The sequence below is a fragment of the Podarcis bocagei genome (assembly GCF_964188305.1).
Source record: "Podarcis bocagei genome assembly, chromosome: 6".
NCBI classification, from domain to species: Eukaryota; Metazoa; Chordata; class Lepidosauria; order Squamata; family Lacertidae; genus Podarcis; species Podarcis bocagei.
Genome location: NC_138130.1, coordinates 85,416,426 through 85,429,528, shown reverse-complemented (window position 1 = coordinate 85,429,528; position 13,103 = coordinate 85,416,426).

The window sequence follows — 13,103 nt, the reverse complement described above, 5'->3', positions numbered from 1 at the left end:
ATAACAGCTGGACTGCTGCATTGTGCACCAGTTATAATAGCTTCTCAACCAGCCTTAAGGGGAGTTTCCTAGACACATGTGTGCATGAGGACATATCGTGAGCCTCCTGGATTAGGCCAGTGGCCCATCTTGTCCAACGTCCTGCCCTCACAGGGGCCAACCAGATGCTTGTGGGAAATGCACAAGCAGGAGCCAAGCGTAATAACAGTCTGCCCACCTGCAGTTTCAAGCAACCGGTTCCCCCAAAACATGACTGCCTCTAACAGTGTAGACAGAGCATCGCTATAATTGGCTCCCAGTACGTTTCCGAGCACAATTCAAAGTGTTGGTGTTGATCTTTAAAGCCCTAAATGGCCTTGGCCCAGTATAGGAGCGTCTCCACCCCCATCATTCTGCCCGGACGCTGAGGTCCAGCGCCGAGGGCCTTCTGGCGGTTCCCTCATTGCGAGAAGCAAAGCTACAGGGAACCAGGCAGAGGGCCTTCTTGGTAGTGGCGCCCGCCCTGTGGAATGTCCTCCCATCAGATGTCAAAGAGATAAACAACTACCTAACATTTAGAAGACACCTGAAGGCTGCCCTGTTCAGGGAAGTTTTTAATGTGTGACATTTTAATGTATTTTTCATCTTTGTTGGAAGCCATCCAGAGTGGCTGGGGAAACCCAGCCAGATGGGCAGGGTACAAATAAATAATAATAATAATAATAATAATAATAATAATAATAATAATGTCTAGAAGTCATTGATAACGTTATGCTCCATGAATCTGTCTAAACCTCTTTTAAAAATAATAAATTTTATTTATACCCCGCCCTCCTCGGCCAAAGCCAGACTCAGGGTGGCTAACACCAGTAAAATCACAATAAAAACATAATAGGGGAGGGAAAAACCCCAATTTAAAATATGGGTTAAAATACAATTTAAAATGCAGCCGCGTTTTAATAGGAGCCCATAGTTCAAAACCATAAGGGGAGGGAAACATAAGGGTCAGACTGAGTCCAAACCAAAGGCCAGGCAGAACAGCTCTGTCTTGCAGACCCTGCAGAAAGATGTCAAGTCCTGCAGGGCCCTAGTCTCTTGTGACAGAGCATTCCACCACGTTGGGGCCAGTACTGAAAAGGCCCTGGCCCTAGTTGAGACCAATCTAACCACCTTGCGACTTGGGACCTCCAAAGTGTTGTCATTTGTGGACCTAAAGGTCCTCCGTGGGGCATACCAGGAGAGGCGGTCCCGTAGGTACGTGGGTCCTAGGCCCATCAAATCTGGGGCCTATCACTGCCTCTGGTAGGAGTGAGTTTCATTGTTTAATTATATGATTGGGCAAAGTACTTTCTTATATCTGCCCTGAAACTTCCAACGTTCAGCTTTATTAGTAGATGCCCACAAATTCTAGTGTCACGAAAGAGGGAGGAAAACTTCTCTATCCACAATGCAGAATTTTATAAACTTCTATCAGGCTACCTCTTACTTGCTCTTCCCCTAAAGTCCCAAATACTGAAACCTTTCCTCATAAGGAAATTGCTTGACCCTTCTGGCCATATTGGTTGCCGCTTTCTGAACCTTCTCCAACTCTACAATATCCTTTTTGACCAGAGATTATACCCAGTATTTCAAATACCGCACCATAGATTTGTATATCAGTATTATGATATTGGCAGTTTTAATTTTCGGTTCATTTCCAAAGGACCCTAGCATGGAATTTGTCTCTTTTCACCGCTGCTGCACACTGGGCTGACATCTTCATTGAGTTATCTACTATGACCCCAAGGTCTCATTCCTGGTACATCACTGTCAGTTCAGACCCCATGAGCGTATATGTGAAATTAAGATCTTTTTTTGCCCTGACAGGCATCGCTTTATACTAGTTTACGCTGAATTGCCTTTGCCATTTTACCACCTATTCTCGCTCAGGTTGGAGAGGTCCTTTGGGAGCGCTTCACAGTTTCTTTTTGTTTTAAGAACCTTGAACAATTTAGTATCATCAACAGACTTTGCTTTCTCACTGCTCACCTCAACTCCAACGTTAAATAAGAATATTATTCAACCATTTCTTTCCTCATATTGTTGGGGTGGAGAATCAAAATAATCTAAATAAATATAAGCATGTCATAGTCTCCAAGACTGGTTTAATGCCTTAAATATTTTTCTTCCCAAACAAATTGTTTGCATATCATGGTTTGGATTGCTTTTTCTGCCATTCCTCTAATCATTGGTTTGCACACACACATTACTTTCAGCCTGTTTGTTTTGGAACGGTTTCATTCATTTTTAAAACGTTGACTCTACTAAATAAAGAGATGTTTTTTGCTTTTACCATATTATTAGTTTATTTCCTCCCTCCCAACTTTAATTTGCTTCTTAATGGCATGCTGTGATCTTTTGACAGTATTATAATTTTCCTTATGTACGTTATCTTCGTCTGAGTGGTCTTTTTTTCCCTTTCAGAAAATCTGAAATGAATGCTTTTTGCTCTTTGTGGCAGATTTCCCATTATAAAACAAAGCTTTGTTTTCAAATGGTTTATAATCCTCATTAGAATATTTTGCATTGCACTATGGCTTGCAAGCAGAACATAACATGAAGATTTTGGGAAGTGGGGCTGAATTGCATTCCAAAATAAATATACGGGGAAATTTAATTCATTCTCTCACCTGCAAAAACTGTATGTTTATCCACCACAACATTTAGAAGTCTGTGTCTGCAATCCTATACACACATATCTGGGATTGGGTGTAAACCCCATACAGCTATTTTACTTTTGAGTACGGTCTGCATTGTCTATTTTCTGTTCTGTTCTTGGTAGATACAGTGGTACCTGGGGTTAAGAACTTAATTCATTCTGGAGGTCTGTTCTTAGCCTGAAACTGTTCTTAACCTGAAGCACCACTTTAGCTAATGGGGCCTCCCGCTGCTGCCACACCACCACCACGCGATTTCTGTTCTCATCCTGAAGCAAAGTTCTTAACCTGAGGTACTATTTCTGGGTTAGCGGAGTCTGTAACCTGAAGCGTCTGTGTTAAGTTGTGGGTGAACATATCAGACAACACAGCGATTCTTCAAACAGCTCTTGTTTATTCACAGGCCAGAACAAAACTGAACTGAAGGGTTCAGTCAGCCGGCTTATATAGAGCTCCAGTACAACGTAACTGTAACAATTTTCTAAAACTATCCAATCACTGAACATCACTTTCGATCCCTTATTTGCATAACTATCTACAGTATCCCCTTGCTGGCCCAGGGTGAGAACTTCAGTACATAACAGTCTGTAACCTGAAGTGTCTGTAACCTGAGGTACCACTGTAGCCGCATTTTTATATGTATGTCCTGTCCAGGTCTGGCCTGCCCATGAGGAGGGCTGAAGCAGCTGCCTCAGGTGGCAGAATCCTGTGGGGCAGTGCCCCTGCAGGTGCCCCACTCTCCCCTGCCACCACTATGTGGCCCCAGTAAGCAAGGCTTTGGGGGGCAGAAGTGGGGCAAGGCTGAAACTGTGGTTCAGCAGTCAAAAATGATGTTGGTGATTCTGCGAATGGGGCCAAGCACTACTATTTATTCCACATTAGGTAATCTAAGGACACCTCTAGACCGGCACTGTTTTCAGGTGAGATTCAATCACATATTGTCAAATTCAGGTTGTGCAATTAAAGTTGATTTGAAGCTCCCATGCAGCAATGGGGAAATACACTGGAAAGTGTGGAGTAACCTTTTCTTCACACAATGTCATCCGACCTCTTCACAAACAAATCAGAATGGACGCTCAATAAAGAGCTGACATTGTCTAACCACCCCACATACTTTGTGCAAACAAATCAGGATGAATTCTCAATAAGCAGGTTGCCTGGAAATAACCTAAGATAAAAGAAGACCCCATTGTGAAGTCTTAAACATAGCCATCATTTTCTGCATAGCTAGTTTTGCACTGCATTACTTCTTCTTTTGACTACTGTGCTATGTGAATCGGTAGAAAAATCATGTCGCATATTAATTAAATCCTAGTTTGGCATAACTGAGAAAGCTTGATAAAATAGAACAGGCTCTGATTTGGCAAAATTGGATGTTATGGAGTTTTTACAGCTCTAGGAGTTTTTCAGAGATGAAAAGTTAAAGTTAGCATATCACATTAAAAAAACGAAACCATATCATGTTATGTATAACATACGATACAATATCTTTATTGTCATTGTCCCATACAGAACAATGAAATTAAAAAATCTAAATAATAATAATAATAATAATAATAATAATAATAATAATAATAATTTTTATTTATACCCCGCCCTCCCCAGCCAAGGCTGGGCTCAGAGCGGCTAAAACATTCAAAAATCCCTAAAAACTCTGAAACCCCATTTTAAAATACAATATACTACAGAGACTCCTTATGCTGCGTTTAGAACCAGAATTGCATTTGCGTAGAAACTGTTTCTCAGGTGGCTAGTCCTGGCCTTTATAACCCTATACCTTCTTCCAGAAGCTGAAAGAGATAATTTCTGGGGTGCGTACTATCCTGCGCTATCTCTGCAGCTTTCTTATGGCACCTGACAGCATAGATTTGATCTAAGGTGGGAAGAGTGCACCCAATTATTCTCTCTGCAGTCTTTACAACCCTGGACAGCATTGTTTTTCCCCTGGCGGTGCAGCTCCCAAACCACACACACAGACCATAAGTTAATACACTCTCCACAGTAGAATAACATAAGCTGTGTCTTTGGGTTAGCAAAGATGCAGGCTATAAAATATCCCTTTTGGAGATACAGTGGTGCCTCGCAAGACGAAATTAATTCGTTCCGCAATTCTCTTCGTCTTGCGGTTTTTTCGTCTTGCGATGCACAGTTTCCCATAGGAATGCATTGAAAATCAATTAATGCGTTCCTAGGGAAACCGCCTTCAGACCAGGTCCGGGGACAGTCTGTCCCCGGACCTCTTCTGAAGGCTGGGGGGGGGGCAAGGGCTTTTCTTCCCACCCCCAGCATTTTAAAATACCCCGGGACAGCGGAGGACTTCTCCACTGTCCGGGGCGATCTTAAAATGCTGGCGGGCGGCATTTTAAAATCGCCCCGGACAGCGGAGGACTTCTCCGCTGTCCGGGGCGATTTAAAAGCCCCTGGGAAGGCAGGCAGGGGGGACAAAGACTTTTGCCCCCCGCCAGCCTTCCTCTTCTGAAGGCTGGCGGGGGCGAAAGTCTTTGCTCCCCCCCCGCCTGCCTTCAAAAGCTGTCCGGCCAAGGCTTCGCGGACCTCTCCGCCAGCAGCGGCAGCGCTGCCGCTGCTGGCGGAGGGTTGCCGCCATGCTGAAGCCTGCGCCCACTGACATCAGCGCTCCCAGGCTTCGCGGACCTCTCCGCCAGCAGCGGCAGCGCTGCCGCTGCTGGCGGAGGGTTGCCGCCATGCCGAAGCCTGCGCGCGCTGACATCAGCGCTCCCAGGCTTCGCGGACCTCTCTGCCGCTGCTGGCGCTGCTGGCGGAGAGGTCCGCGAAGCCTGGGAGCGCTGATGTCAGCGCGCGCAGGCTTCGGCATGCCGGCAACCCTGCAAAAGACGTCCGGGGGAAGCGGCTTCTTCCCCGCTTCCCCCGGACGTCTTTTGCAGCAAGGGGCTGCAGGGAGATAGCGATCTCCCTGCAGCCCCTTGCTGCAAAAGACGTCGGGGGGCAGCAGGGAAGAAGCGCTTAGCTTCCCGCTGCCCCTGGACCTCTTTTGAAGCAAGGGGCTGCGGGGAGATAGCGATCTCCCTGCAGCCCCTTGCTGCAAAAGACGTCGGGGGGCAGCAGGGAAGAAGCGCTTAGCTTCCCGCTGCCCCTGGACCTCTTTTGAAGCAAGGGGCTGCGGGGAGATAGCGATCTCCCTGCAGCCCCTTGCTTCAAAAGAGAAGACCCGCTGTCCCCGGGGCAAGCTTCGTCTTGCGAAGCAAGCCCATAGGGAAATTCGTCTTGTGAGGCAACTCGAAAACAAAAAAACCTTTCGTTTTGCGAGTTTTTCGTCTCGTGAGGCGTTCGTCTTGCGGGGTACCACTGTATTCAGTTAACTTACAGCATTTGCTGAGTTGGGAGCCAAAGCTGCATGGCTCCTCCTTTGCTTGTTCCAGGAAGCACAAATAAAAAGGGTTGAAGGAGAATGGGAAGGAGGAAACAAAGGCAGCTAAGGTACACCCCCCCCCATGGCAACCTAAGCTCAGGTTAACCCTTTCATGCATGCAAGTGTGAATCACTAACTATATTATAACAGTGTCTTCCTGGTTTAAGATTTTGAAATACAGACAGATTTTATGGTCCTGAATTTCTTGGGTCACATGCAAAGCCTAACACACACAAGTAACGCGGTCCCCAACATCCTGAAGTCAAAATATCTGATGCAAAGACTGCTTTTGTCAGGCACTGTGGATACACAAGTCAGCTTATTTGTCCATACTTCAGTAGTTGTACCAATTCGTTAAAAATTTGTACAGAACTGGTGTAGCCTTATTGGAGTTCACTGATTGGGTCTGCGTTGCTCCAGGACAGGAGGAAGGAAGTAAAAATGACACCGAGTTGGTTCAAAGAAAGAGTTTATTCTGCTCTCCGGATAGCAGAAGGCACTTGTGTGATTAGTCCACAGCAAGTCCAAAGAAATGACAAGTTTCATGCAGTATTTATATCCTCTAGGCACCCTCTCCCTCCTTCCTACCACGTCAGCCTATGTATGCAGGTTGACATCACATATGTTCCTGCTCTGGTACTCTCAACCATAAAAGGGATTTCCTTCCTGCACTCCTGACCATAAAAGGATATTCCTGTTCCTACTCCTATCTTGGAGCAAAAGGTCACTACTTCCGAGAACATGCTCTGGCGTTAGTCCCAGACTTGGGTCTCCCCGTCATTTGTGGTCAGGACATAAGATATGTCTGTGTCTGTTCTACTGGTAAAGTCAAGGCCAGTCTTGCCGTCAAACTGATAAGGGAGAGAGCTGTGTTCTTGTTTTGCATTTGCTCAACGGCTAAAGTTTATGCATTTTAGCTAAGGAGAAATGGGGATTTTGGTGCAGTTTAAAAATGCCTGCACAGTCAGTTTTGGGTTTGGGAAACCCATTCCTTCACTGGGAAGGTTGGGATTATGTAGTGCAGGGATTTGAGGATTCTATCTGAGGAGATTGGAGTTGTGTCTTTGCTTGCCTGTCTTCTGAATCAACAGACGGCTATTTCAGCATTGGTAAACATGTATTAGGGAGCCAACAAGAACTAGTATTGTTTACCTTCTCAAATGGATGAATCATCTTTGTTAATAGATGGAACAGCACAAATCATGAAGCTTTGTTTGGCACATAATTAGATATTTAGAGTATGTTTTTGCCTAGGCATAATAAAAATAATGACAACTCATGGAGAACTTTTGTCAGGCAGCAGATTTTCCGAAGGACAATGACTATAATTATTGTGAATGGGCAAAGACTTTTGGAAAGGGCTCCAGCAGAACCCCATTGAAATAAAGGAAAGCTGCATACTTTCAGTGGGGCTTGCACAAGAAAATTTATAGGACGGTTCAGCCCAGGATATTTGCTTTGGTGTTGCCACTGGCTCCTATGTAGTTCAGCACACAAGACTCAGAGTGCAGCAGTGTATTTTAATTCTTTATTCAGAAAAACGGATTACAACTTGGCAATACTACCTGGCTGAACTAGCACCCATCGAGCAGTTTACAGGACTGAGGTTCTCTGCCCTCTACTCCCCCCTATGTCTACTTTCACCTAAGGAATGTGAGTCTAAACCAATGAGCCTCTTGGGCTTGCCGATCAGAAAGTTGGTGGTTCGAATCTCCGCAATGGCGTGAGCTCCTGTTGCTCAGTCCCAGCTCCTGCCAACCTAGCAGTTCGAAAGCACGCCAGTGCAAGTAGATAAATAGGTACCGTTGAGGTGGGAAGGTATACGGCGTTTCCGTGCGCTCTGGTTTCCGTCTTGGTGTTCTGTTGTGCCAGAAGTGGTTTAGTCATGCTGGTCACATGACTCGGAAAGCTGTCTGCAGACAAACGCGGGCTCTCTTGGCCTGAAAGTGAGATGGGCACCACCTTTGACTGGACTTAACCGTCCAGCGGTCCTTTACCTTTACATTTTACCAAGTCTCCTCTGCCTCCTCAGCCAGATGTTTCCCAAGCAACCTTAAACTACATCAGCCAGGAGTGCCAACTTGAATAAAATATTGAAGGAGGCCCTGTCCTGCACAATCAATCGCATGACGTGGTGCACGCACACCATTTGAATGGCAATGCCCATCAACTCTGGGGGTCCCTGGCCCCCTCAAATATTTTATTGGCAGGCCCCTAGGAGTTGGCTTCTATGACGCGCAGTTTGTGTGCATCTGTGCCCTTTGCACTGGCGGAGGAACGGTGGTGGGTGGGCAGGGGGAGCGCACCGCCCCAGGCACCATTGGGGAGGGGGGTACCATCACAACCGCCCTCCTGGACACGCGCTGCGCACTCACCCACCACGCGGGGTGCCATACCCCCGCAGGCAGCACGCCATGCCCACGGATGCACACCACGCCCCCATGGACGGCGCACGACACCCCTGGGACGTACACCAGCCATGCCCCCATCTGCTCCAGTGTGGTGTAGTGGTTAAGAGTGGTAGCCTCGTAATCTGGGGAACCGGGTTCGCGTCTCCGCTCCTCCACATGCAGCTGCTGGGTGACCTTGGGCCAGTCACACTTCTCTGAAGTCTCTCAGCCCCACTCACCTCACAGAGTGTTTGTTGTGGGGGAGGGAGGGAAAGGAGATTGTTAGCCACTTTGAGACTCCTTAGGGCAGTGATAAAGTGGGATATCAAATCCAAACTCTTCAGCTGGTACCATGCCTCCTCATCCCTGGCTAACTAACTCCCCACCCCCTCACTTTCAATTGGAATCTCTCCTTATTTTCCCTCTGATTACTCTTAGCCATAAAAGTAAGCAAGTTTTTTTCAATCACATTTTTTATATGAATGCTAAATGTAAATCAAATCAAATGTTGAAAAACAATGGAAAACAATAAGACCTCCACCCACCGCAGCCTTTCAATCTGTTTCAGTGCCAAACTATTTTATCTGTGCTGCATGTTTTCATGCTGAGTTTAGTTCTCCTATATGAGTTTTCCGGCTGCCCGCTTTCGTGAGAGTAAGGCCTGTTGAAATCAATGGGAATTACTTCTGAGTATACACGTATAAGGTTGCGCTGTTAATTTGTTTTTAACGCTGCTGCAAGCTGCCTTGGGAATTTAGTTATAGCTATAAATAGTGGAAATAAATGAGAAAGAATAAAACAGAAGCACAAAGGCTGACTCCTGTTCAATAACACAGCAACTGAAAAGAAAATTCCCTACAATACCAACCACCTTTTCACCTTCACACACACACCCTGGGAGAATTTTGATGCAGTTTCAACCAGCCCCAATCTTTCTAAGTTTTTATTTTTTATTTCTTTTAAACAGGAGTAAAATGATATATATATATTTTTTACCATAGGCATCAATTTCCAGGTATTCTCTCCCTCTCTCTCCCTCCCTCCCTCTCTCTCTCTCTCTCTCTCTCTCTCTCTCTCTCTCTCTCTCTCATCTCAAAAGAGAACTATAGATTTGACAAGCTTGAGGGAATAATGTCAGTCATACAGCCCATCTCATTAGTTTTCTATCTTGCACTAATGAGGCTACAATTCAAAATATTGCTCTCTTGACATCTCTGCACTTTCCAGGTTGAGCTTTAATTCCGGCTTCTTTAATTATCTGCCCAAGTTCTCATCTGCTAGATCTTTGGGCTTCCAAAAAGAGAAGTTACATTTCCCCCCTTTTATTATAAAGCAAACCAACTGTAGCATGACCAGCTACCTTCCTGTCTCTGTTCCCATTAGGAAGAGTTTTAGTGCGATGTACCATGGTGCAGATTCTCATAGCCTCACTTTGTACTTTTTTGGGGGGGGGGACTCTTGAATTGTGGGGAATGAAATTGCACAGGGTTGTTAAAATACATGCAGCTAAGTGAGGAGTTATTTCATATGAACAAGGGCAGGTTACTTTAAATCATCATTCAAACTACCAGGAGAGAATATTTTTGGGGGCACTAATTTAAATCATTTTCCATTTTGTAATTTAATTAATATATTTCCTGCACAAACATGCTCATTAATTGGTTGCTATAACAATTAGACCATATTGATTTACAACTAAATAGAACCTTTATATTATCTCAAAAACCCAAGACCTATATTCATACACAGGGCTGGATTTAGGTTTGATGAGGCCCTAAGCTACTGAAGGTAATGGGGCCCTTTATATGTCCAGCTGTCCTTTGTCAACAACAAATTGTCGCTGTTTTTTGTGTTGACTATATGCTATATGGTAATTTATGGACCTAATAGGTATCTAAAGCCATTTGCACATAACAAAATACATATTTTATCAAAGTAATTGTTGAACTGAAATACAATTAAGAAGAAGTATATTAATAATGAAATACAATTAAGAAGAAGTATATAAATAGTGAGAAAACGAGTGATATTTTAGGGAGCAGGCTAGCAGGCGGGGTCCATTACTTACATCATAGGAACCTACACAACACAAAACACTGTAGCTGTATGTAGGTTTTATTTTATTTGGTTTTTATTTGTTTTCTATGCCGCAGCTAGACTGGTGACTGGGAGCGGCCGCCGAGACCATATAACACTGGTCTTGAAAGAACTACACTGGCTCCCAGTACATTTCCAAACACAATTCAAAGTGTTGGTGCTGACCTTTAAAGTCCTGAATGGCCTCTATACCTGAAGGAGTATACCTGAAGGCGCGTCTCCACCCCCCATCGTTCTGCCCGGACACTGCCGTCCAGTGCCGAGGGCCTTCTACGAGAAGCCAAGTTACAGGGAACCAGGCAGAGGGCCTTCTCGGTAGTGGCGCCCGCCCTGTGGAGCGCCCTCCCTCCAGATGTCAAAGAGAAAAATAACTACTAAACTATTAGAAGACATCTGAAGGCAGCCCTGTTTAGGGAAGCTTTTAATGTTTAATAGGTTATTGTATTTTAGTGTTCTGTTGGAAGCAGCCCAGAGTGGCTGGGGAAACCCAGCCAGATGGGCGAGGTATAAATAAATAATAATAATAATAATAATTATTATTATTATTATTATTATTATTATTATTATTATTATCTTATATTTTGGAAATGTACGACCAGGTTGTTTTTTTCTTTAAATTTTTTGGGGGTCCCCAAGAGAGTAAGGCCCTAAGCTATAGCTTGTTTAGCTTATATGTAAATCTGTTCATACAATCTGGGTGGCATTTTCATTACATAATTATAAGCTGGTTAGGCTGCAGTCTTGTACATATGTACCTGGGAGTAAACCCCATTGCAATCAGTGGGGCTTACCTATGAGAAAGACATGTATAGGCTCATGCTTTTAGAGAGTTTGCATTGCATCCCACCAAGATCTCCTCAGAGTAGATCAGAGTAGATCAGAGTAGATGCCCTGAAATGAATGGAACTAAGCTAGGCATGTTGCATCCAACTAAATCCAATACTAATTTCAATAGGGCTACTTTGAGTATGACTAAAGCTGAATGCAACCCTTTAGTGTATGTTATGGACTTGATGGTGAAATTAATGGATTTCTTTTTTTATTTCTCTATACATGTGAGAGGACACTAAGCAAGATCCCTTACTTGAGGAGAGGCATTTGACCCCTGTGCACATTCACTGGAAAGTATATCACAGCAAGTTAAATTGGACTGAGTTATCTTAGTGCCTGGAATTGCACTCAGAATGTTGTGATTACTTTTCATGCTGGAATTGTCTCAGTTACTTGAAGGATGTGAGTTTGTGAAACAGGAACCCGGGCCTCAATTAATTACATGTCACTGGTTCATCACATGCTCCACAGTTACAACATACAGAGCAGTCTCTCACTCCACTAAATTAACATTAGAAGGGTCACTCAGTTGAACTTAGGGTTCATGATAAAGGGAAAATGTATGTGCATATATCTTCACTTCGTGTAGGGCATAAGGCATTTAAACTTGTACAGATAATCATCAACATCTTGAATTGTGTCTGGAAGGCTAGTGGAAGTCAGTGTAGACTAGACATCAAACCATTAAAAAGGCTGGTTCGTAAGTTCCCAAACTGATGTTCTTGCCACATCCCAGTAATTAGGACTATGTGTATTGGGTAAATGATGTAGTTCCTTTCCGTGCTAGTGATGCAAGCTAATGGCGTCCACACAGCTTCCATAACATAAGTATGTGCAGAAGAATGCCACGTCCAAAAAAGTTCCACTTCTAGTTTGTTCTGCTCATAACTAGTTCTACAGGCAGAATGTCAGACGCTTCAGACATTACATTTTTTAGTATTAACAATTGTACACATATAAATATATCATGTGAAATGGGACAAACGAGTGGAAACACATTGTCATGAATATCAGATAACCAACGGCAGCTAGAAAGCTACGTCAGGAGCAGATCTATGTAACAGCAGCCATGTAATGATTGATAAATGATGGTGATTATACCATGTAACGTGTGGGGTGGCCAATGGTTTTTCAGAATTCAGACCTGTTTTTACCAGTCATATGGAGTTCGCTCATTCAGCCCAATAAGGTAATTTGATTTAAAGCATAATTTTAAATGCTATGGATCACAATATATACTTTTCTATTGGAACGGGCCAGAGAATGTTGAGCATTTCATGAAATAATCAGAGAAGCCTTTGTTTCCAACTCCATTTCACAGAATAGACAAATGGCCTGCGTGAAATCTTGACTTCATTTATACAGTTTTATTATTGAAGGGGCTATGCTCAGTTAAGAGGGGTTTGCTTGATTCTTTGGTTTAGAGCCAAACAATGAAACACATTTTAATAAACACATCCAGAGACGGGTCCAGGGCCTTCTGAGCCATTATCAATCCAAATGTTACAAGGTACCATCGGCACACTGATGACACTTGGTTCTAAAACTAATGACTACTCCCAATGGTTTCACGCAATAGCACTGCAGACAATTGAGTGTCTTGCAACACCCTATGGCTCAAGAGATCTCTATGAAGTAGTGATCTCTCCCACCACTGTTGTGATCTGTCCCACAGCTATCTTCTGCCTAGCAGCAGCTAGCTGAAGTCTCAAATAAAAGCCC